Below are 24,161 nucleotides of genomic sequence, written 5' to 3'. Positions count from 1 at the left end.
GTTTAGGCTGATGATCTTAAATATGTTTCTAGATAAACAAAGATAGTTGTTCATAACTAGCCAGTTACGTTGATCACATTGATATTAAATATATGTAATTATCTGGTGACATATTTAATGGCACATATTAAAAATGACTTTGGGCAAGATAACAGATTGAGAGTGATGGTATTTTGTCCCCTGGATGCTCAGTGGGTATTTTGCCTGCGGCTCTCAGACTATATGAATTCCTTAGTGTTTATGGGAACACTGTTACATTATTGATGACTTGAAGTCATACCAGCTCTGCAAGCTATGATTTTACTATTTCTCAGAAGATGATCAGGGGGTCTGAGCAGATCAAGGCTTGGCTGGCAGGTGCCAGCAATGTCCAGATGCTGTGGGTAGACCTGTAAGCAGTAGTCATCGCTTCTTAGGCCGTGCTCTTCTGGGGGTTCATTTCAGGAGTGTGTGCCCAATCCTAGGATCTTGTAGTTGTTGTTAGCAGAGGTTCTGGAATGCCTCCCATGGCGGTGCATTTGCCAGCTCACCTTGGACCCCTCACCTCCCCCCAATCCCCTGGGATTTTATCTTGCAACGGCCCTCATTACTCTCCCAGCGAACCTACCCCTCCGTGTGGCTGCTAAGGAGCTTCTCAACTCCCTGCTGATTGAAGCCACTTTGAAAATGTCATCTTTTAGAAACTCCTGTCGTAATCAACAAATATCTTCTTGGTTCCCTCCAAGTGCAAAATGTATCACATCTGTCCTGCTTTACAGTTTAGTGCAGGGGACAGACAAGCATAAATATTAATCACCCCAATATAAGACAAACTGGAAAGTTCTCTAAGGAAGATCCAGAACAGAGGGAGTGATCCATTTCCATCCAGGGTATCATTTCAAACGAAGACAAAGAAATCGGGCTCTGAATTCTGTGGCTAACAGGGCTATTTTTCAGCATCCCTGAAGGATTGGGGTCAGTTAACCAAATTATGGCATTTGAGGCAGTCTTGTCCCAAGGGACTGACCACACAGAAGAGGCAGGCTTCTTCACTCCTGCTGTTCCATGTTCTGTCCTCTCCTCCAGTGATAGACCCCTGGGCAGGCTTGTAGGGGTCGGCCTGCCCTCTGAGGGTGTCATGTGTTGCATTCCCAAATACCTGGCTTTGTGTTTTGTTTGTTGTTTGGTCATCATGTAGAGAAATCCGCTCTGAGGTTTAATGAGTCCCGCAGGCAAAGGCAGTTCTAGTTGTGAAAACTTTAAGAACTTGAGACTCAGAAGGAACTCGTGGTATGGACTGGGGGATATTGTTAAGCTCTTTATGTGTAGAAAGCCCTGTGGTCATGGGACTCTTCTGTTCTCAATGGGCCAAATTCCACTCCTGCGTAGTCTCTAGGCTGCTGCGGAGAGGTTAGAGCCCAGTCACTGGGGCAGGGTGTCTGACACCGAGGAAAGAGCAGCAGGAAATCCTGTCACAAAGTCAGCTTCTCCAAATTCCTGCAGGCTTGCCGTGGTTGATGTTACTAACCTCAGTGTTTTGAACTGTCTGGCCCAAACCAATAAATGCAAGACAGACCTTCTAAAGGCTATTGATGTGGTCAAGTGGTCTGGCCTGAAATTCTGATCTATTCCTGGTTTATCCCAGCTTTGCTAGATAACTTTTTGGAAAGCTCTCCAGCTCCTGGGCCACCTATCTATAAATGCAAAGATAGCTTTATTTAAATGCTGCCTTGCTGTCAGAAATACTCCAAGTTAATGTTGATTGCTTACTTAGGTGCCTTATGAATTGGAAATTTTAGTAACCCCCCCCCCTTTCCTTTAGGTTTGCAAATTCAAGAAGGCAAAGCCACAGATTATGTGACTGGAAAGTACAAAGTCTAGGCAACAGCTCATACCGTATCAAATTATATCATTAGAAAGGCAGGAACTTTTTGGTATTTTTCCTCATTGAAAGTTGTAATTCTTAAAACTACTTCCATATTAGAATTACCTGGAAAGCTAGTTAAACATTCCCATGTGTGGGCCTTCCCTAGAACAATGAAACCAGAATCTCTAGAGGAGGGGCCCTGGGTATCAGTGGCTCCTTCAAGCTCCCCAAGGAGGCCTACTGGGCAGCCAGGGTTGAGAACCTCTGTCTTCCAGCAGCAGGCTTTGGTAAGTGGGCACTGTGTCCCTTTGCATCTGCTTCTGCACTTACTTGCCTGGTGTTTTTGTTTTGTGCTAAGGCTGTATGATTGAATAATATGCCTGTTCTTGTTTGTGTTAAATCTCCTAGTGTAATTCTTCCTTCTCTCATATAGACATTCTACTTCCAAATCATGGTTCCTGCCAGATTTAAATAATAATGGCCATCAGTACTTTAGAGATAGAGTGAGTGGGGTTTTTTATTTGGGGGTTTGTGATTAGAGGTTCCCTGTGTGGTCTGGTTATTAAAATTGTGAGAATCGGGGGACCTGAGTGGCTCAGTGGGTTAAAGCCTCTGCCTTCAGCCCAGGTCATGATCCCAGGGTCCTGGAATCAAGCCCCACATCGGGTTCTCCGCTCAGCAGGGAGCCTGCTACCCTCCTCTGCTCTCTCTCCCTGCCTCTCTGCCTACTTGTGATCTCTCTCTGTCAAATAAATAAATAAACTTTTTAAAAAAAATTGTGAGAATCAAGTGCAAAATCCACTCCCACTACCCCCCCCGGCCAATTCAACCACCCTACAAGCACACATTCTCTCAGCTGTCAGAACAATCTTCTCATTACACATCATGTAGCTCCTGGAAAATTCCACACTGTACCTTTGCACAAGAATGTGAGTGAAAAAGGCAAGTAATATCATAGCACTATTATGAAGAGAGTTTTGAGCCCATGGGCCCCCACAGAATGTTGAGATCCCTGACCTGTCCCTCAACTATACTTTGAGAATGACTTCTCTAAGATAATTCCCAGAAAAAGAATACTAAGATGAAGGGTATGAAAATATTTATGTCTCTTGATAAATATGACCACATTTATTTTCAGTTGCTTTTATTCTGCCACCAGGAGTATTTGAGCATGCCTATTATATCCAGCCTTAGCCTGCATAACCCTTACATATTTTCCTCTGTTAGAACAGACACTGTTATTGTCATTGTGTTTCTTTGATTACTGCTGGGATGGCTGAGATTTTCTTATATATACTTTTTCTGATTAGATTTCCTCTTTCAGAGACCATGTTACTCACCCATACATTGACATTTATTAATCAGTGTATATGAATGCTTTATTTGACCAAGCTATTAACCCTTTGTTTTAATTTCTGCAAATATTTTATCTCGGTCTGTTGACTTTTCATTTGTCATGACTTTAAAGTACATAAATTCTGGGGCACCTGGGTGGCTCAGTGGGTTAAAGCCTCTGCCTTCAGCTCAGGTCGTGATCTCAGGGTCCTGGGATTGAGCCCCATATCGGGCTCTCTGCTTCCTCCTCTCTCTCTGCCTGCCTTTCTGCCTACTTGTGATCTCTGTCTGTCAAATAAATTTTTTTAAAAAGTACATAAATTCTAAATCCATAACTCTCCAAGGAAAAGACTATTTTGTGGGTTAAAATTTTTAAATTTGTTTTATAAAGATATTTTCTTTCATTTGTAGCTGATTTGAAAAAAAATCACATGATGTAGGCAATAACAGTGTTTTTAGTCAGTGGTGCTGTCAGCATGAATTGAATGAGTTTTTAAAACTTTCTTCATTGCTTCTCCTGCTTCAAAACATTTATAAATGCTCTTACAAATTCATATTATTGGCCCCCATTGTTTCTTATAACATCTATGTTTATAACCTATGTCTTATAACCTTATTTTAGCAAGAGTATCACAATTTTCTTCAGATTTCTTTTCTGGATATTTGTACCATGACCTGTGTCCCTTCCACTGCTCTTCTGCTTCAGTTTCTGTGAAGATCCCAGTGATTTAAGGGTGGAATCCTCCAGCTCTTAGTTCCCACTGACCCTCCCCTCCACCCCCATACGCCAAACATTGCTCTAAGCTTTGAGTCTGAGTGAAACATCAGTGTACTGGGATACCTTCTGAAGTTAGTGAATTGAGTCCTCTTTTTAAACTTTATTCTATTTATTTATTCATTTGAGGGGGGAGGTGCAGAGGGAGAAGGAAAGAATCTCAAGAAGACTCCCCCTGCTGAGTGTGGAGCTTGACCTGGGGTTCAGTCTCATGATCCTGAGATCATAACCTTTGCCGAAACCAAGAATCGGGGGCTTAACTGAGCCACCCACATGCCTGAAGTGAGTCCTCTTCTTTGAGCATCTATAACTGTTTGTTTTCTTTTCTTCTCTGCCCAGAATTGTATCTACCTCTTTAATAGTTCTAGGGAAAGCATAGCTCTTAGCAGTAAGTGTTAATGAAAATGGCTTTTCATTTTTAGTTCCTTGCTATTTGTTGTGGGTTTTACTTTATTTGTTTAGAGGATATTTTTGCTCATGCTTCACTTTATCTAAAAAATTCATAGAATTGCCTAGTACAAATATACTGAAAAAGGAAAAAAACCTCTCTATAATAGCTTACATTATATCTAATCCCTGTTAAAAGCCTAAAAGAACTTGGAAAAGGGAAAATGTAGTAAAATGACCAGATACAGCATTTAATAAAAGATCTACCTAGTCAAAGTACCTGGGTGGCTCAGTGGATTAAGCATCTGACTCTTGATTTCACCTCAGGTCATGATCTCAAGGTCCTGGGATCAAGAGCATCTGGCTCCATGTTGGACATGGTATCAGCTTGAGTTTTTCTCTCCCTCTCCTTCTGCCCCTCCCCCCTCTCGAATAAATAATATTTGAAAAGCAAAAAGATCTCCCTACTTAGGAACATACACAACTTTGTGAACAATGCTGCAAAAAGTATCTACTTATCAGTAAGTCATGAAGTTTTTAAATAGCTTTAAAAAAATGTTAGTGTTCTACTTCTCTGAAAATGGTATTGCAGAGCACACTACCGCCTTTGACATTTTCTTTCCTTAATTACCAAAGGTTTTGTCATACAGAGCAGATGGCATATTTAATGAAGTTATAATTAATAAATAAAAATTAATAAATTAAAATCATTGCATGACTTCCTGATAGTAATAATTGCAAGCATGTACATAATAGTCTAAACTATTATGAGTCCTGACATGGTTAAGAAATTTTTAGAGACTTTTAGTAGAGTTGGCATTCCATCTTCATGACATTCTCTTTCTTGCACTCTGCCTGTGGCTTCATCCTTTCTTCTCCCTCATTCTAACCCCTTCTCCAGACTGCATTTTGGTCTGAAATGTCAGACTTCTCTTTTTTACCCTCCAACTTTTTATTCAAATTTTGAACACTCAGAAAATTTGAAAAAAAGACCAGTAGGAAATACCAAGTTTACTTGAATATTTTAGGTTGATTTTTTTTCCCTCCCTGCTTCTCCCTGTCCTAGCCAGCCTCCTTTTATAATCAATTGTGTGTTTATCTCTTCCTTCTCAATTCCATCTCACCATCTCTCTCAATTCCATCTCTCCATGACCTCCCTTGCCTTCCCTCTTGTCTAGCCAGTGTGAAGGGAGGCAGCATGGTTTTTTAAGACCAATGAACGGGAATCAGCCCAGCTCTGTGGCCCAGGCAAGTTACTTCACTGCCTAAACCCCTCTCCCCATTTGTAAAAGGAGGTTAACAATAATCCTATCACAAATGGTTGAGAGGATGGAAAGGATCTAACGCCAGCAAACCCTTAGCCCCACAGATCCATGCAGATGGAGGAGTTCAGACAAGTGCATGCTTGCTCAGACACCTAGTGTGCTGTCTCTGCTGCCCAGGGATAATGTTCAAACCATCTACGTTGGCATCCAGAACTTTCTAAATGTGGCCATACATCCTTTTCCAGTCATATTCCCTCTATTAATTTATCCGAATATTTTTCTCAACCAGATCATATCTGCAAGCACTAGTTGGGCATTCGTGAAATGCCAGGTGCTATGCTAGGCACTGGGCACACGGATGCGAACAGCATGTAGCCCTCAAGGAGCTCACAGTCGAATGGAGGTAAATATGTGAAAATAAATTTTAAAATCAGATGATATGAGCTATCACAGAGGCACATACAGGGGCTGGAAGTGGAGATGGTACCAGTTTCCAGAGAAGGTCTCCTTGTGTGTATGGTCCTCCTAAGGCTGACAGGAAGGTGACTGACAGGAAGACGTCACCAGACACAAGCAGAGGATATAAGTGCTACCATGGGAACATGTCTGTTTTGGTGGAACATGGAGGAGGGGTCGTAACAGCTCTCTCACTTCCAGGACAAGCTTGCCTCCTTCTCAAGCTCTTCATGGAAAGAAGAGCCTGTCAGAGCTGACTAGCCTTTCCTGAGGACAGCAAAGGATTTTCATTTCCTTGTTTCCCATCCCGGAAGATAACCCCCATCCCCCCACCCCTTCTTAGCCTCTCACCCCCCAGTTCTTCTGGACTCTAGTGCCACGCCTGCTTGCTCCCTGGGGCAAAAACACACTACAAGCCCGGAAAGTGTTAAGGCCCCTTTACCTCCACTCACCTCCTTTCTCCACCGGTCCCAAGACCCAGTCCAACTGCTGTCTCCCTTAACATCTGCCCACCCCAATGACTAAGGACCATTTTCTATAGAATCAGGATACACATCAGACCATATAGTCTGTTCCCTCTTCATGTGGGAGAATTCTGAACATTTATTCTGAAAAAAGTCTTTGCAGAATTTGTGATGTGAGAATGGAGAGGATGGATAATTTTCACTGTGGCTTTCAGGCTGAGACATTGGTATCCAGAAACTCTTCTTGTAGTGAAAAGAAATCATTAGGAAAAATGCCAAGTTCCAGTCTCAAAACAGAAATGCTTTGCAGTAAGAGGTTCTACCAAAGCCCGTTTTAAAACAAATATTTCTAATCCATGGATCCATTGCTCCTCTAAATAGAGCACATTGAAGTATTTTGTATCCAGTTCCAAAATGATTAAACTTTAATGATAAGTCTTCATGGAAGTGTGGTTTTGTATTTTCAGTTCCTTACCTCTCCCCCAAAGCCACATATAATCATGCCCACACTGCTAAGTAGATACCTTCAGACAATGGTACTTCTAAAAATTAACCACAGCATGGCCCATCATGCAGAACAATAATTGTCTTTGTTTTTTATTTAAAGTAATTTAATTTATTGAGACTAGGTAATACATACACATGGTAACTAAATTGGCTAATTGAATTTAAATTTTAAAAAAATACAGTAGAATGTATATAATGAAAAGCATGCTTTTCTCTCACCCCTGCCCTAACCACCAGCTCCCTTGCCAGAAGCAACCCACTGTTACTAGTTTCTTCTCTAGAATATTTTATGCACAATATTCTCTTTGCTTGGTTATTGGGCAAGACGTCCAAAGCTTGCATATGATTCTTTTTGTCAACCTCTTAAGAAAGAAAAAAGTTTTAAAACTTCTAAAATTATCAAGACATTTTGAATCACAGTCTTCACACAAATTGACTGTGACATACCTACAGGAATTGAGGTTACCTTTTCCTTTACTATTTATTTAAATTCCAACAATTTGAATCTGCTGTCAGCATTGTGTGTGTGACTGTGTTTCAAATAGAAAACTCTAACCAAACTTGTAGGAGTCTTTAGTACAATTTGTTTTAATTTTTAGTTACTACAAACAAGTAAATGTGTCAAAAATTCAAAGTAATATACATGTTTAATAATATTGAAAGTATAAGAAGTAAATAAAGAAATAATACCTCCCTCAATTTGAAGAGAGGTGTTTAATCATTGTAGCTATGGGATATCACATTGATACCATGCTAGTAAATAAAACATGGGAAATCCTTTTGCCATTAATTTTCCAAGTATTTCTCCCTGTAAATAACCTCTACATATCTTTTACATTTCCTGAGTAGATGTATATATACCGATCAAGACATACATCCCTTGTGGTGTAGATGACCTTGCATCCATGGCCCTTGAGAGAATAAATATGTGTGTTGACAATGCAGCTGTCATGAATTGAGTTCATAAAATTGGATTTGTTTTTTTTTTAATCTGACATATTATTCTTGCTTAATTTCATTGTGCTGACCATGGTTTCAGTGCTATAAATCAGGGGGAATGTTTGCCCACAAAAGAAAGAGAGAGCAGCAGTAACAATATGAAATATTGCCTTTGTTTTAATAAAAATATTTCTTTTGGGGGGTACCTATCTTCTTTCAGCTGTGTTCTCTGGGACTTATTATTTTTTATAATTTTTTTTTAAACAAATCTATGTTGACTTGATGTAAGGGATAACATAAAGCTCATAAAACTTAAATGTGAAACAGAAGAATGGGTGAGGTATGGTAGCAAGAAAACTATTTTTTAATGCAAAAAAGTAGGACATGTATATACATGTTCAAACAGTACACACAGAGTTGACTATGTAATTTGTGGGGCCTGGTGCAAAATAAAAATGTAATATCCTTTATTCTCCCCAGAGGAAGAAATTGTCACTAACGGTACTAAAATACAAAGCTTTTTCCTTTCTCTTGCATTTTCTATCTCAGCCATCATGCTGCTTATTTGCCACTTAATGTTCTAAGTAAAGAAAAAATTAAATTACTAGCACAAATTTTCTGTTTGTCTTCCTATGGTGCAATGCCAGTTTTAAATGCAAATGTAAGGACATTTAACTTATATGTGGAATCACCAAAGTGATATAATTTCTATTTCCTGGCTTGTGCATGCACATGTATTATATTCTTACTGGAACAGTAGAAACCATGCACAAAACTAATTCAACTGTTTTTACTTCAGTCCTTGTTGCACATGGCTTCTACCCACACTCTCAATCTGCAGCTGACAGATCGCTAATGCAGGACTCAGGAAGAGGAACTATGGGTTGGCCCAGCTTTCTTTTCCCTTCATGTCATTATTTTCGGTGTAAGTGGTTGGCTCATACAGGGAAGTAATATGAATAAGAACGGATATGATAAGAGTTTCTTTGTCAATACTCCTGCTCTCCTTCTGTATTCAAAGCAAGCTCTGATTAGAATGGGAATTGGGACCTCTGGGGCCCGTCAGCACCTGAACGTGCTCATTGGCAGATGTAACATGCTCACTGTGTAGTTGGGTTGAGCCGTGTGGAGCTCCCAGGCCTCACGAGTGCACCTGAATCCTGTTCTCACCTGTTCTATGTGAAAGGGGTGTCAAGGAACCGTGGAGGCACATGACCCTGTCCCTGCTCACCTACATGCCCCAGTGTTCCATTACACTTCATTACAGAACACAAGTTCAAAGATAAAATCACTAAGAATTCCAGGATGGTGATAGCAGAGCATGACACCCAGGGCTCAGGCCCTTGAGCATGGGGCCCTGTGTGCCTGTGAAGCCAGCCCTGAGTATAGAAATTCATTAACTGAATGACGCTCACATTCCCAATTATTTCAATAGCTTCTTCAATAACATTTCCAATTGATATAGCTCTAGAGAGGTAGATATGTACATATATAGAGTGGTAGATTAAATATGGCCACTAATTCACCAACCAAGACGGGGAGTCTGCTTTCCTCCTCTTGAATACCAACAGGCCCTGAGACGTGCTTTCACCATGAGAATGCTATGGGAATGACTGTGTTTGACTTTGAGTGTTGGCCTACAGAGGCCTACAGTTTTTTTCTTGCCCATGTCGAGCGCTTCCTCTTTTGTGTGACGACACCTGAGAAGAGGAACATGTAGGTCATTCCAGCCTTTTCAGCTATACCAGCTGAGGACCCAGAGAACTGAGTTCATTCAGTCTCAACCAACTCCCAGCTGGTTGCAGCCTCCTGAGTCAGCCCAGGTAGGCTTATCAACAGAAGAACCGCTCAGGAAACCCGCAGAATCGTGAGAAATAATAAACAGTCACCATCCTACATCATTAAGTTTTGGGGTGTTTTATTATGAGCAATAACTATATAATAGTATTGACATTAAAAACATTTAAACTGGGGCACCTGGGTAGCTCAGTGGGTTAAGCCTCTGCCTTCAGCTCAGGTCATGATCTCAGGGTCCTGGGATCGAGCCCCGCATCGGGTTCTCCGCTCCACGGGGAGCCTGCTTCCTCCTCTCTCTCTCTGCCTGCCTCTCTGCCTACTTGTGACCTCTGTCTGTCAGATAAATAAATAAAATCCTAAAAAAACCCACAACATTTAAACCTATATTCTTCCACAAATGAGATTACATCATTCATATTATCTCTATCTTGCTTTTTTCTATTTAGTGGATCTTAGAGATCCTTCTGTCTCAGTGCATTCAGGTTAGCCACATTATGCTAAGAGTTTTTCATCGTCTGGATTACCATAATTTATTTAACCCATTCGCCTGTTCATAGACAGTACATTGGTTTTCATTCTTGTAAACGGTGCTGCCCTGGACAGTCTTCTACATATATATTGATGTATTTTTATGGCATAAGTCCTTACCTGCGAACATTTTGTGAAATTTACAAGTTGAATTATTTTCTAATTACACTTTCGAAAGTTAGCATCAATTTATACTTCACTGTATATTTCAACAATGTGTAATTTCAAACTTTGAAAATTTTGCCAGGAAAAAAAATTGGTATCTTCTTATTATTTTGTTTACCTAATCATGAGTGAGGTTAAGCATCTTTAAAAATATTTCCTGGTGGTTGTGGGGTTTTTGTTTTGGTTTGGTTTGGTTTGGTGTTTTTAGTTTGTTTTCGTCTGTGAGTGAGTGACTAGTTTATATCTTTTGTCCAGTAGTCTACTGGGTTGTATCTGTAGTTTCTAATAGTATAAAAGCTCTTTGTAAATTAAACATGATTCCTTTTTGCCATATGTATTAAAATATTTTCCAAGTTTTTTGTTCAAGATCTATTTTGTTCAAGATCTATTTGTCCTCTCACTTAGGACTAGAGAAACATTTTTTTTACTAGCTTTATGATTTTTTTTCCCTCAAGGCATTTCATTCATTAATTTTTTCCCTCTAATCTCTTTTCCTTGAACTATGCCCCAGTTGTACCTCCCTAAGGACATATTACTATAAAAAGAAAACTTTTAAAAGATATTTTGTTGTCTATCACTTCCCTTGGAAATTAATTTAATGTTTTTATCCTTTTGCTACTTCAGGGAAGTACGGTACTACAGGAGGTTAATCCTGAATTGATTTGTTGCTGGATCTTGTTGACTACAAAATGCAGTTCCTAGCACTGATTCATCCTTATCTCTTTGGGGAAAACTGAAGGGAAGAATGCCTTTAAAATTATATCACATACTGTTTTTCTTGGCCAGATCAATGGCTTAGCCGTTTCAGTACATGGTCCCTCATTCTCTTTACAGATCAGGTATTTTTAGTGGGACATCTTAGAGGGCTGGAGCTAAAGAACCCTGGATGCAGAGATTAAGTAATTCCACCTTCTTGCCTGGATCTGATAATTCCCATACGCAATGCATTGCTTGTCAGTGGTTCTAGGAAAATGGGATATAGTCATGTGTGGAAAATAGCAGAGGCAGCTCCAAAAACCTTGGGGGAGGAGATTGATAAGAATGTCTATCAATTGGGTGCATATTATTAAGGTAGGGGAAGAGAACTACTTTTAATTAAAAACTTGATTTGGAGAAGCAAGCTAAAATGGTGGTGGAAAGTGCTGATAAACAGTAAGAAAGAGCTAGTGAGCTCCTCTTCCGGAAAAGTTTGGAGACCTCTTTTAATACATAGCAATCCCCCTTGGAAATAGATTAAAATATTTGTCAAAACCAAACAGCTTTCAACCTCTTTTTTTTTTTTTTTTAAGATTTTATTTATTTATTTGACAGACGGAGATCACAAGTAGGCAGAGAGGCAGGCAGAGAGAAAGAGAGGAGGAAGCAGGCTCCCCGTGGAGCGGAGAACCCGATGCGGGGCTCGATCCCAGGACCCTGGGATCATGACCTGAGCCGAAGGCAGAGGTTTTAACCCACTGAGCCACCCAGGCGCCCCTCAACCTCTTTGAGAAATGAGAAGGCTGTCAAAAGATTGGTTTTCAATAAAGGGAAATATTCTTCCTTTAAATATCAAAATATTCTGGGGGGCCATTTCAGTAGTTCAGTCAATTAAGTGACAGACTTGATTTCTGCTCAGGTCATGATTTCAGGGTCGTGAGATTGACCCCTGTGGCAAGCTCCACGCTGGGTGTGGAGTCTGCTTAAGATTCTCTCTCTCCTCTCCTTCTGCCATTCCCCACCCATTCTCTTAAAAAAGTATATTTTGGGAAGAAATTTTTATAGATTACTTTATAATCTCCTTCTCCTACTCTGTCTTAGGTAAAAATACTATATTTTGTTTTCTTCTGTCATAATTACTGTGTCATCCTGATAAGTTAATGTCCTTATATTGTGCTTTAGTTAGCTGGTAGAAGCCCTTAGGGGCTTCTAAGCTGTGTGGTTTTTGCCCCATGCTAGAGTACAACACTGTGTAACAGAATTCTATAGTTTTTCTGTTTTCCCCTTTGTTCCAAATTCCTGGCTCTCACTTTTCATAGCAATCAATATTCTTGTCTGTAGAAAGCCATCTTTATTACTTGTCCCTGGTGATCTTTCTCTGATAAGTGTTTGGAAACAACATATTCACACTTTTAGCGTGGTGTCTAAAGCAAGAGTGAACGACCTTGAAGAAGTGAGCTGTTCACTCTTGTAGCAGGGTCATCTACCACCTCTGATGTGTAAAATACATGGCATATTTGGTTTTGTGACTTAGGTGACTTATTTGCAACTCTTAATTGTGTTCAGATTGATTAGGAGACCTCTGGATTAATGATGTATGACTGAAGGGATTTAAATCTTTATAATACATTATTTCTAAATTATGTGTCAACCTATAAACATTATCCTATGGAAAAAAAAATATATATATGCACACTATAAATATACAGGATATGTCCTATGAATCTACATATAAACACACACATATATCTATGAATATATATTCATTAATACATAGGGGGGCAATTTCTAGGGTGGAAAAGCACATGGCCTGGCTGTCATATGAAGTTGAGTCAAATGAGATTTTACTGCTTTTCGGCTGTTTGATATTAGGCCAGGTGTTTGTACCTTAGTTTTCTCATTTATAAAACAAGATAAAATACAGCTTTGCATGGTTGTAGAGTATCTGAGCATCTAGCACATGGGTGAACATTGAGTGAAAGAATTTCATTAAATGATAACAATTTTAGATATATATATAGATATGACTTCATATTCATTCAAATGTTTTATTAATGTAAACTATTAGAATACATTCTCAATAGTTATAATAAACTAGTCTTTTACCCTTATTAATATAAATATATAATTATAAATCACCAGAACAAAACTCCACACAATTGCATAATAATAATAAGCTCTCTTAACAGTTATCCATTTCTAATTTAGAAGTCAAATTATCAGTGGCCATGAAAAACTGGAGTCATGAAGGAGCTCAGGCTAGCCAGTTTCTCATTCCTCTAAAGTTTCCATTTCCAGATTGGGATGTCAGTCTAGGGTGAAAAGAGGATGAGATTGAGTATCAGTCAATCTTCCAGACTCTCCCTGTCCTGAAAGAAGGTGATATTTCTAGCAACTCCAGATCTTCATATATATATATATATATATATATATATATATATATATATATATACTCCAGTCATATATATATATATATATATATATATATAAAATTGTTATCAAGCAAGGTAACTCCTGACCCATTTGTAATGGAAATAGACTCTCCATGCCATTAAAGATGTCACATCTCAGTGTAGATGCAGGCTTATTTTGAAAAATGCAAATTGATAAATAGCAAACAATCTTGGCTACAAAAAATTTCATAGCAGCTTCCTTTGGGTGCCAAAACTTTCTCATGTATAGACATGTAGGCTTGCATAAATATGTGCAAAACAGACCCACTTCTATGTACCTACATTTAGTTCTGTTCTGTACCAGTATTTACTAATCCAAGAGATTATGCCAGAGTAAGCTGAAGAAGGCTTTGGTCTCTGTGCTTTGAGGTTAGAGGTTTGGTGCTTTGGCACAACCAGAAGTCAGCTGGGAGGGGGTCAGTGGAACAGCCTCTTGGTTGTAGCTCTTGGTCACATGACGTCTCAGATGTGAGACACTAGTGTAAACTCACAGCCCTGATCTTCCTTTCAGTTGGTGTGATAAAACAGACTCTGTTTGGGTGTTGCCTGGTAGATGAAAATAATACACCGCTGAGTGAGAACAGTATTGTCCTGAGGCGTGGCGTCCTTTTGACTTCCTCCCCCAGATGGAGAACTTCCTGCTTTCCAGCTGAATGATGAGTCATGTGAAGAGACTTGAGGATGTGACACAGGAGATGGGTCAGGCCCTAATTATTTGAATGGTATGAATGACAAATATGTGCATATTCCATCCAGGTAAAGCCAGGAAATGAATGAAGGGCTGGAAATAGCTCATGGCTACATGGCAGCATCTCCCAAGGCGAGTGGTCTAGTGCTTTCAGCCTCCCAAAGTGCCACATCAAAGTAGTAACGTTTACCAGCATTCTCACTGCAAATCTGAACATTCTGATGCTTATTTCTATTTCTTTTTTTTTTTTAAGATTTTATTTATTTATTTGACAGAGAGAGATCACAAGTAAGCAGAGAGGCAGGCAGAGAGAGAGAGAGAGGAGGAAGCAGGCTCCCCACTGAGCAGAGAACCCGATGTGGGACTTGATCCCAGGACCCTGAGATCATGACCTGAGCCGAAGGCAGAGGCTTTAACCCACTGAGCCACCCAGGCGCCCCTGCTTATTTCTTATCTTGTGATTTCTGGTCACTGGTAAGTGTCTTCTGAGTTACTTCAGAGGGACAGATTTGTGAAGTGTCTGTGTACCTGAGCTATACCTATGTCTGTGCTCTAATAGTGACATGTGGTCAGAAGAACCATCATGCAAGAACACTCCCTGGGGTGTGTAAGGAAGATGACGCATACTGCCTACTAAATCCTGTTCTTCTAGAACATAAGCATTAGCATTTGCTGTATGTCAGGAGGCACTTATATATATTATTTTGTTTTATCCTAATTATGACTTAATGAGGTAATAATAATAAAAAAAAATTAGTGATATACCTAATAAGATAAGAAAGCTCCTGTTCTTATTTTATCCCTTCATGCTATTACATATCATTTCCTACAAGAAGTAGCCATGTTGGAGGGATTCCCTCTGGTTTCCCGAAAGCTGAGAGGTGTTTATTATTCTGTATATATCACAGTGTGAAAGAACATCCTCCTAAAAAATGGCCTCCCCATTTCAATCTCAGCACACTTCACAGAGAGAGTCATGTTAATGGTCCATCTTTCTAAGATGATCAAATAGTCCAACCTCTAAATACACTGAGAAGTTGGGGTGAAAGGTAATCTACCATTTCCCACATTTGTTCTCCCTGCAACTTGTTTTTTGTTGAGATTGACCTAGAGAAAATGAAGTATGGTGTATTATATGAGTCAGCTTTTGGATCTTTGATTTATGACTAAAAGTAAAGAATCCAGAGGCAGTTTTTTCTAAGAAACTCCTGTGTGTGGTATAAAGCGAATATCTTTAAAAAATGTAAGATCTTTCTAAGCATGCCAGTGATGAAAAGCTTAGCTCCAGAGCACCTAGGTGGCTCAGTTGGTTAAGCGTCCACCTTCTGCTCAGGTCATGTCATGATCCCAGGGTCTCGGCATTGAGCCCCACCCTGGGCTCCTTGCTCAGTGGGGGCTATGCTTCTCCCTCTGCCTCCGCCCTTCGCCCTGCCCATGATCTCTCTTGCTATCTCTGTCTTTCTCTCTCTCAAATAAGTAAAATCTTCTAAAAAAGAAAAGTTTAGGTCCTTTTACCACATAGGCATGTTTTTATTGTAGGAAATCTCTTTGGAGATGATTCCAGAGGACTTTGTATATACGTTTTTGACACAATTTGAAGGTACTGTGCACACCAAACACTTTTGCTGCCCTATGCATTTTGTTTACACATGTGCAAATTCATTTAAAGTCCAGAATGGTATAGCACATGCATAGTACACCACACACACAGTCATGGGAGAGGTTAGAAAGAAGAATTACATGAACCATGTATTGGAGAAAATCAAACCCCGTTTATTTATACCATATGTTGTTCTTTACTACTCTTATTTTTTTCTTAACAGCCACAAACTATGCCAGTTTCCAAATATGGGCAATAAATAAGATTGTCTCCTTACCCTTCTCCTGATCCCCGTATACCAAAAAACAGCTCCCTCCTGATATAGTTCTCCAACTTATCCAAATTATCAGTAACAAATTGAGGATCTCCATCTATACTTTTGTTTTTCATGAAAGAAATATATTGTGGAAATTATGGATAGTTAGAAGAAATTATTAGTTTCCTTATAAAGCCACTTTTTTTCTACCATCTTAAGCTTCAAGGAGAAACTTCCATTTATTCATTCATAGCATATTTACTGAATGTTTAGTAAGGGTACATCATAATTCAAATGACACCCAAAAACTATGACATTTGTGCCTTGGGCCCAAGGAGGTGACTCTCTAATTCAGGAGATAAGTCACATACATATGAAAAATTGAGTATTAATATAAAATTAGAAGTACTAACATTAGGGGGAAATTAATGGTCCACAGAATGATGAAATTATCTATGTCATACTTTCCATCTTCTTAAGTGCTGAATACCTGTTTTATTTCTAGTACTTTGTCTAATACTTGTGTTTCATCTGTAATTCAAAGCCTGAATAAAATCTTACTTCCTCCATTGAAAACTTTGAACATGAGGAGAATTATGGTCAGATTATCCTTGGGTCTAAAGTACTTATTATGTGCCTTCTTTTCCATTAAGCATTTGTGTTTAATTGCTTTTTGCTTGTTTATTACGCTACTCATGTGAGAACTGATAGCGGGAGTATAGCTACTTACACATCTTTAAAGAAAGGTTTCCCTCTAGGAAAAATAAGCTATGCTCTTAACTGAGCATGCCATTCTGAAAGGCAAAGGAACAGGTAGACATCCACGTGACAGGACAGATCAGCTAAATCAACCTGGCTATCAGTGGAGTACTGTGTTTCTACTCGGTCCCCTACGCAACACTTGTTCTACCCACTTAGCGATGAATCACTGATTCTTTGGTCCTTTGTGCCTTTCTCTTCATGTTTGATAATTTTACTGACCACTTTACTTCTTATCATTATGTCATTGGTGGGGTGGACTACTCAGTGATGGTCAAGTCTTGACTGAGTGGAATGTCCATAGTCAGTGACTATCACATTGTAGGCACTAAATTAATATTTACTAAATAATTAACTGTAAACACTTAGATGTAGATTTTAATCAAAATTAATATTATAGTTCTTTTATAGGAAAGAAAATCCACTGGAAAAACACCAAAAGAAGTAGCCCTTTCCTTCCTCGTTATGCTGTTTCAGGGAAACTATTTTGAGATGTCTTGGTAGCTCAAGGACATCCTCTTGTCTTCCTAGTTGGGAGCTCAAGAACCAGCTCCAGAGAGCTTGGAAGGATTTCCCCAAGGCTACCATGCAAGGCAGTGGCACAGCCAGGCCAGCTTTGGTATTTCCCCATTGCTGGCCCACACCTATCCCTTTAGAAGAATCTCTGGACAGGAGTTAAAAGCACATGTGATAAGGTAAAGCTTTGGATTAGCTATGTTTCCAAAACTATTTTGAGAATTTGATAAGAGTCACGGACCTACCCTCTCCTTAGAAAAAATGCATACATACAAAGCTTTGTATGTAATTTTAGGCATGAACTTCATGAATCTCATCCAATGACAAATATCTAAGTAGGTTTCATGATGCCCATTTCAAGAAGTCATGATACAGATGGTATTTGACAGGAAACATTCTGCCTATTTCTTAACTCTCCTATACTCTAATTATACTTGAGTAATTACAAGACCATGCAATGTGGATAGTTACTACCACTTCTCAAAATGCCCATTTAGAATTTAATTATTAACGAGGGAACAATTCCCAGAGCAGACATCCAAATCTACGTGTTGTCTGAAAACACACCCACCCACCCACACACACACACACACAAACCCACTCCTGAGCATGAACTATTAATTTAAAAAGCATCTACTTTACTCAATATAAAGTCAGTTTAATGACTTGAAATTTTGGGTTTCCTGTAACTACCTAATCCTCCACTTAAAACTTTTTATTGTCCCTCCCTTTCTATCTTTTTTTTAAATATTAATCACTGTCACAATGTGTATCATTTATTAAGTACCTAGTCTGGAGCCTAGAACGTTAGTTGTGAGGCGAGTATATATAAATCATTTGCTATGTGTAAAATATTCCGAGAGACAATGGGAACAGCTTCCCTAGAAGATACAGTCATGATCTTTTTCCTCAAGGAGATTATGTAGGTCTTGGGTATTTACTGAGTGCTAGTCAAGCTTCAAGCAAGAGAGACAGAGACAAAAATAACTTTTAGGTGGGGTTAACAACATGGAGGAGGTGAGGGGTCTGTACTGGGCTTTGGAAGGTAAGTGCGATTTGAGAAGGCTGAAAAAGGGGAGGGTATTTTAGTCAATTCCAGTTATCTATTGCTATATAACAAACTACCTTAAAATTAGTCACTTAAAACAAACACACTTTTTTATTTTTAAAATTCAATTTAGTTAACATATAGTGTATTATTAGTTTCAGGGGTAGAATTTAGTGATTCATCAGTTGCATACAACACCCAGTGCTCATTATATCAAGTGCCTCCTTAATGTCCATCACCCAGCTACCCCATCCTCCTGGCCCTCTCCCCTTCAGTAACCCTCAGTTTGTTTCCCAGAGTTAAGAGTCTCTTATGGTTTGCCTCCCTCTCTGATTTCAACTTATTTTGTTTTTCCTTCCCTTCCCCTATATTAATCTGTTTTGTTTCTTAAATCCCACATATGGTTTTTGTCTGACTGGCTTATTTCACTTAGCATAATACCCTCTAGTTCTATCTACGTCATTGTAGATGGCAAGATTTCATTCTTTTTGATGGCTGACATGGAGAAAGGGGAATCCTCTTACACTGTTGGTGGGAATGCAAACTGGTCTAGCCACTCTGGGAAGCAGTATGGAGTTTCCTCAAAAAGTTGGAAATAGAACTACCTGATGACCCAGCAATTGCACTACTAAGTATTTCTCCAAAGGATGCAAACATAGTGACTCGAAGGGGGCACCTTCTCCCCAGTGTTTATAGCAGCAATGTCCACAACAGCCAAACTATGGAAAGAACCCAGATGCCCATCGACAGATGAATGGATAAAAAAAGATATGGTATACAAAACAACCACACTCTTATTTTGCTCACAAATGTGTAGTTTGGATAGGGCATGACAGGGAGGTAAGGGTGGGAGAGAACAACTTATCCCTGTTCCACTTGGGATCATCTGGGGATAACCTAGAGGATAGCTCTGGGCTAGAATCAGCTGCAGGCTCACTGTTGGCATGTCCCTTGGTTGATGCTGGCTGTCAGCTGACCTTTCCACATGGCTGCTTGGCTTTCCTCTAGCAAGGAGGCTAGAAACAAGAGTGAATGTCCTGAGAGAAACAGGCAGAAGTCCCTTCGGTTTCATGATTTACCTTGTAACTTACCTATTGCTACTTTGGTCATATTCACAAGTACACCCAGATTCAAGGAGAGGGAACATAGTCCCAACCTTTGACTCATTAACCTCACATTGTAGGAAGAGCATGTGGGATGGGAGATATTGCTGGGGTCCTTCTGGAAAACACAGCCTGCCCCACAGGCCATGGAGGTATAGCAGTGAGGTTATAGTGGTGGTGAATTTAAAGGTGCTGAGGAATCAGTTTGGGTGGAATAGAGAATTTGTAGCTAGCAACCTGGGAAAATGGATAGGAATCCAAGCCAAAGAATCTGGACTTGGATCTGTTGACACAAGTGAGTCTTCAGAGTTTTTGCTGGGATCACAGTGACAATGAGAATGATACAGCTGTAGAATATTCTGTCATGTGAGTGGAGGTTGAAGATGGTACCATAACCGGGTATGTCTAAAATCTGGATATGCTGTGATAGGGCCATGCCTTGGGGGGGTATAGTCTAGAAAAAGAGAGACCTTGCCAGGGAATATAGGATGTTAAAAATAATTGGATAAGCGCAGTAAAGGAAAAGAAAAAGGGATAATGTCACTCTTTGGAGCTAAGTAGAAATATAAACTCTATTCTCGAGGACATGAAGATATTTATAATCCTTATCCCATTTGTGAACATTCATATTCATATATTTCATTGCAGCCATTTTGATTTTCACTTTGTGTTTGGTTTTGAGATTGTGGGCCTGAATCCCCATTTATAGAAGAGAAAATTAAGTAATTACCCAAGTGTCCTATACTAGGAGCTCTTCTCTGTTAAGGCCAATCTGTGAAGGCCTTCTCTGTGGCTACCAACTAAATCTTGAAATCTGTGCACATTTAATATTTACAGAAATAGATCTTGTTCTGACACCAGGTGGCTGGCTGGCTTGTATCTGACAGCTGCTAGTACTTTTGCCATTAAATTGTTCATCCTTTTAAGGCAGGGCTTGTGTGGTGTTTGTGTTATTTGCCTTACACATAGAAGAAACTTCTTCTTTGAGGTTGAATGCAATTGATGTATACGTAAGGCGAAGACTCTCCTTGAACATATAAGTTTCTGGTGGGTCAGCGTACACTGCTGAGTAAGTCTATTTGCTCCCTCCTGCCCAGCCCCAGGAAGAGGTAGAGCAGACACAGCCTCCCAAGAGTAGAATGGCTGTGGCCTCACCCTGTCCCCTCTTGGAAATCTCATCTCAACATCCTAAGCTGGGGTTGTGGGACCTGGGGCAGAGGCTAGGGTTCAGGCTGTAATTGTGTTGATAGTCGATAGTTTTCAGATGCCACACAGGAGAATGGGTCTGAAGGATAAGAACTCCCTTCCATCTCAGGCTTTTTTACCGTGAAGGCAGTCTGTGCTTTTCATGGAGCAAAAATTACTTCTGGACTTCTCACCTCCTCTTATTTGCCTCCTTCCTCTCCTACACCCTATGGTGAATCAGCTGTATCCTCTCAAGCATGAGATTCAATTACTTTTATTGTTAGGCTTGGCTATGATTGTCTTTAGTAGTCAGAAAATTATCCAGCATCTAAAAAGCACAATTAAAAAATTCAGCCACAGTGTGTCCCTGTGAGTATTGGCTGGCAGCAAAGAAGTAATTCTTCTGAGCAGTTCTCATAGACATTTGGCATTTAGTGCTTGCTCTCCATTTTTTTTTTCCCCCAAATGGAAGCCTGGGGTTGTTTCTTTTTTTCCACTCCATTCAATTGCAGGCATATTTTAACCAATCTCAAAATGAAAGGATCAGTTTAAAGTCATCTTTGAGGTAGAAAATGTTTTGTTGCTGATAATCCTTACTTTCTATGTACACCACCAATCAGACATATGAATACTAAGCATGTTTAGACCCTGGTTCTAACCCTATATAAATTGACATCCTTGGGAAACTTACTTAATTCACTAGCAACTTGTCTTCTTATTGGGAAAAAGAAAAGAACATTCTAACCACCTTATAGATAGGCTGATACTAGTGCAAATGATACTGGTGAAAAAAGTACTCTAGGAATCATCGTGGATGATAGTAACTTAGGGCATTTGCAGTAGGGATCATGTGGAAGTCGTTCCAGGGCACGATGGAGCTGCTTTGGATTATATGGGGACAGGGAGTCCTAGAGATTTATGGACCTAAAGTATTTCTGACAAACAGCAAGTGTTTCATAATATGCCATGGCTCAATCCATGTCAGGAGAAGTCATTGCCTCCTACACTTTCAGGGAGCAGGAAGCCAGGGTAGCAACACTTAATGAATGGCCAGACAGCTCAGGGAACGTCCCTGCCTATGTTGTTTTGAAGGAGGCCAACCAGTTTCAAGTGGGCAGGATTAAAATGCAAACCAAGCCCAGATTTTTTTAAAATTAATATTTGATGTTTGCCAATCAAAGGAAAGGTAATAGAGTACAGCAAACAAACTTCTTAGAGCTATGATGTCACCTGGACTAAGACATCCTGCCTTGAGATGGCTAGGGACAGCAGCTGCCACCACCACCCCGCCCCTGTGGCTTCTAGGGAATGAATTTGGCAAATGAAAGGGAAATATGGAAATATTCCTCAGACATGGCCACAGCTTTTGGTAAAATGCATAAACATAAAACTGACCATTTTAGCCATTTTAAGTGTACAACTCAGTGGCATTAAGGACATTTGTCATGTTTTGCAGCCATTACCACTCCTTCCAGAACTTTTTCATCACCCCACAAGGAAATCACAGACCCACTTAGCAGTCACTCCCTGTTCCCCCCTCCATCCAGCCCTGGCAACCACTGAGCAGGTTCTTTAGGGAGGGCACTGAGGTTGGGAATTAGGAGATGGGGCTCTTTTCAACTCTGAGCGGACTCCTGGCTTTGTGTTTTCCAACATAGCAGCCCCCTCATAACAGCATGATGACAAACCTATAATTCATGACTCCCTTCGCAAAAATTTCAAAACAACTGTGGTGAGTGTAGTTATGTATCATAAAATTCACCCATTCAAGTGTGTAATTCAAGGAGAATCTTTACAAGATGGCGCAGCTATCACCACCGTCCGGTTTCAGACCAGTTTCCTCTTCCTGCTTCGATCCCTCTTGGCTGCTCGTAGTTAATCCCTTCCCACCACCCAGGCAGTCATGGATCTACTCCCATCTCTAGAAATATGCCTTCCCTGGACATTTCTTATCAGTGTAATACTGTGACACGTGGTCTCCATTTCTGGCTCCTTTCACTGAATAGAATGGTTCTGCAATTCACCTGTGGTGTAGTATATGTCAGTAGATTTTTTTTCATTGCAGTATTCTGTTGATTGAATGTACCACCTTTTATCTATCCACTGACTTGAAAACATTTTACGCACCCACCATACTTTGTTCATACAATTCTGTGTCTCTGTGCAAACATTTTAGAGGAAGTTTCTTGTCTGCAAATTCTAGAGGGTTATAGTGTCCTCTGATATGCCCACTCACTAAGGTTCTGTCCAACAAAAGTCCCCAGGGCAAATCCAGATTCTTAGATCATTCATTTATTCAGCAGATATACGTTGAAACCTCACAGCATGTCATGCTCTGTGCTAGACACAACAGATATGTTCAGCGCTCTGGCAGTTTCTGCTCGAAGTCGAGAGACAAAGCTCTCATCACACTGTGCACAACTCCCCTTCTGGTGGGTCAAAGGAGCAGTGACCGATGTTTGGTCACTGGCAACTTTCTTTGTTTCCCCGCTCCCCCACACTCTGCCCTGAACCTCTCACTCCTCAAATACTGGATGCTCCTCCACAGTGCTCTCAGTTCACCCCGCGTGTCCAGCGCATTTTGTTTGATGTCTCCTCTATCTTAGAATGGTGTCTCTGTATATACCTTAAGTGTGGAAATGACTGATGAATGAATGACTCTTACTGATGAACACATGAGGGGATAAAGGAGCAAACAGAAGAATTAGGGACACTGGCCCCTTCAGATCTCTTGACTTCTATACATGACTTGTTCCCTCTCTAGTTGGGGTCAGCAGTTACACGATTGCCTCTCCAGAATGAAGGCGCGAGTACACAAGGGAAAACACAGTAATCTGGAATTCTTCCTGCTCCTTGGAACATAGGCTTGACATAAACTTCTTATCACTATCATTGATATTTTAATAGTATCCCTAGGGTCACTCTCCAGGCAGACTATTTAGGGAAACAATATGAAAATCATCTTGCATGGCAGGGTGACCGGGCCCAGATGCCAAAGATAGTGACTTAGAATGGCTTCTCCAGCCTGTCTCCAGGCCCCTCCCTGCTCTGTTCTGCCACCACCCGGCTCACACTCTTAGCTTCCTGCCCTGGGTCATCCTGCCTGACCAGAAAGCCAGGAGCCAAGGGGACAGGACACATCCTGTGTATTCTTGTGGGACGCTGGGCAGAAGGTGGAAGACAGAAGACCCAGGAGGCTCCACCAGGCAAGGTGTTTCATGTGGAGAAGAAAACAGGTGGTTCTTGAGGGCTTTGCTACTTGCCAGTTCTGGTGGCTGGGGTCTAATCAGAGTCCCATTAAAATTATGGGGATAGGAGGAGTCAAGATGGCGGAGAAGTAGCAAGCTGAGACTGCTTCAGCTAGCCGGAGATCAGCTAGATAGCTTATCTAAA

General features: G+C 40.3%; 1 protein-coding gene across 9 annotated transcripts in view; it reads left to right on the top strand.

Annotated features, from left to right (window-relative positions):
- The window catches only part of RAPGEF4 (Rap guanine nucleotide exchange factor 4), a 301,768-nt gene that overhangs the window by 85,619 nt on the left and 191,988 nt on the right, over positions 1–24,161 (top strand). The window lies entirely within an intron of this gene.

The sequence above is a fragment of the Mustela lutreola genome, chromosome 3 (assembly GCF_030435805.1).
Source record: "Mustela lutreola isolate mMusLut2 chromosome 3, mMusLut2.pri, whole genome shotgun sequence".
Classification (NCBI taxonomy): domain Eukaryota; kingdom Metazoa; phylum Chordata; class Mammalia; order Carnivora; family Mustelidae; genus Mustela; species Mustela lutreola.
The sequence above is the reverse complement of the archived record's forward strand: the minus strand, read 5'-3'. Positions and strand labels throughout refer to the sequence as shown.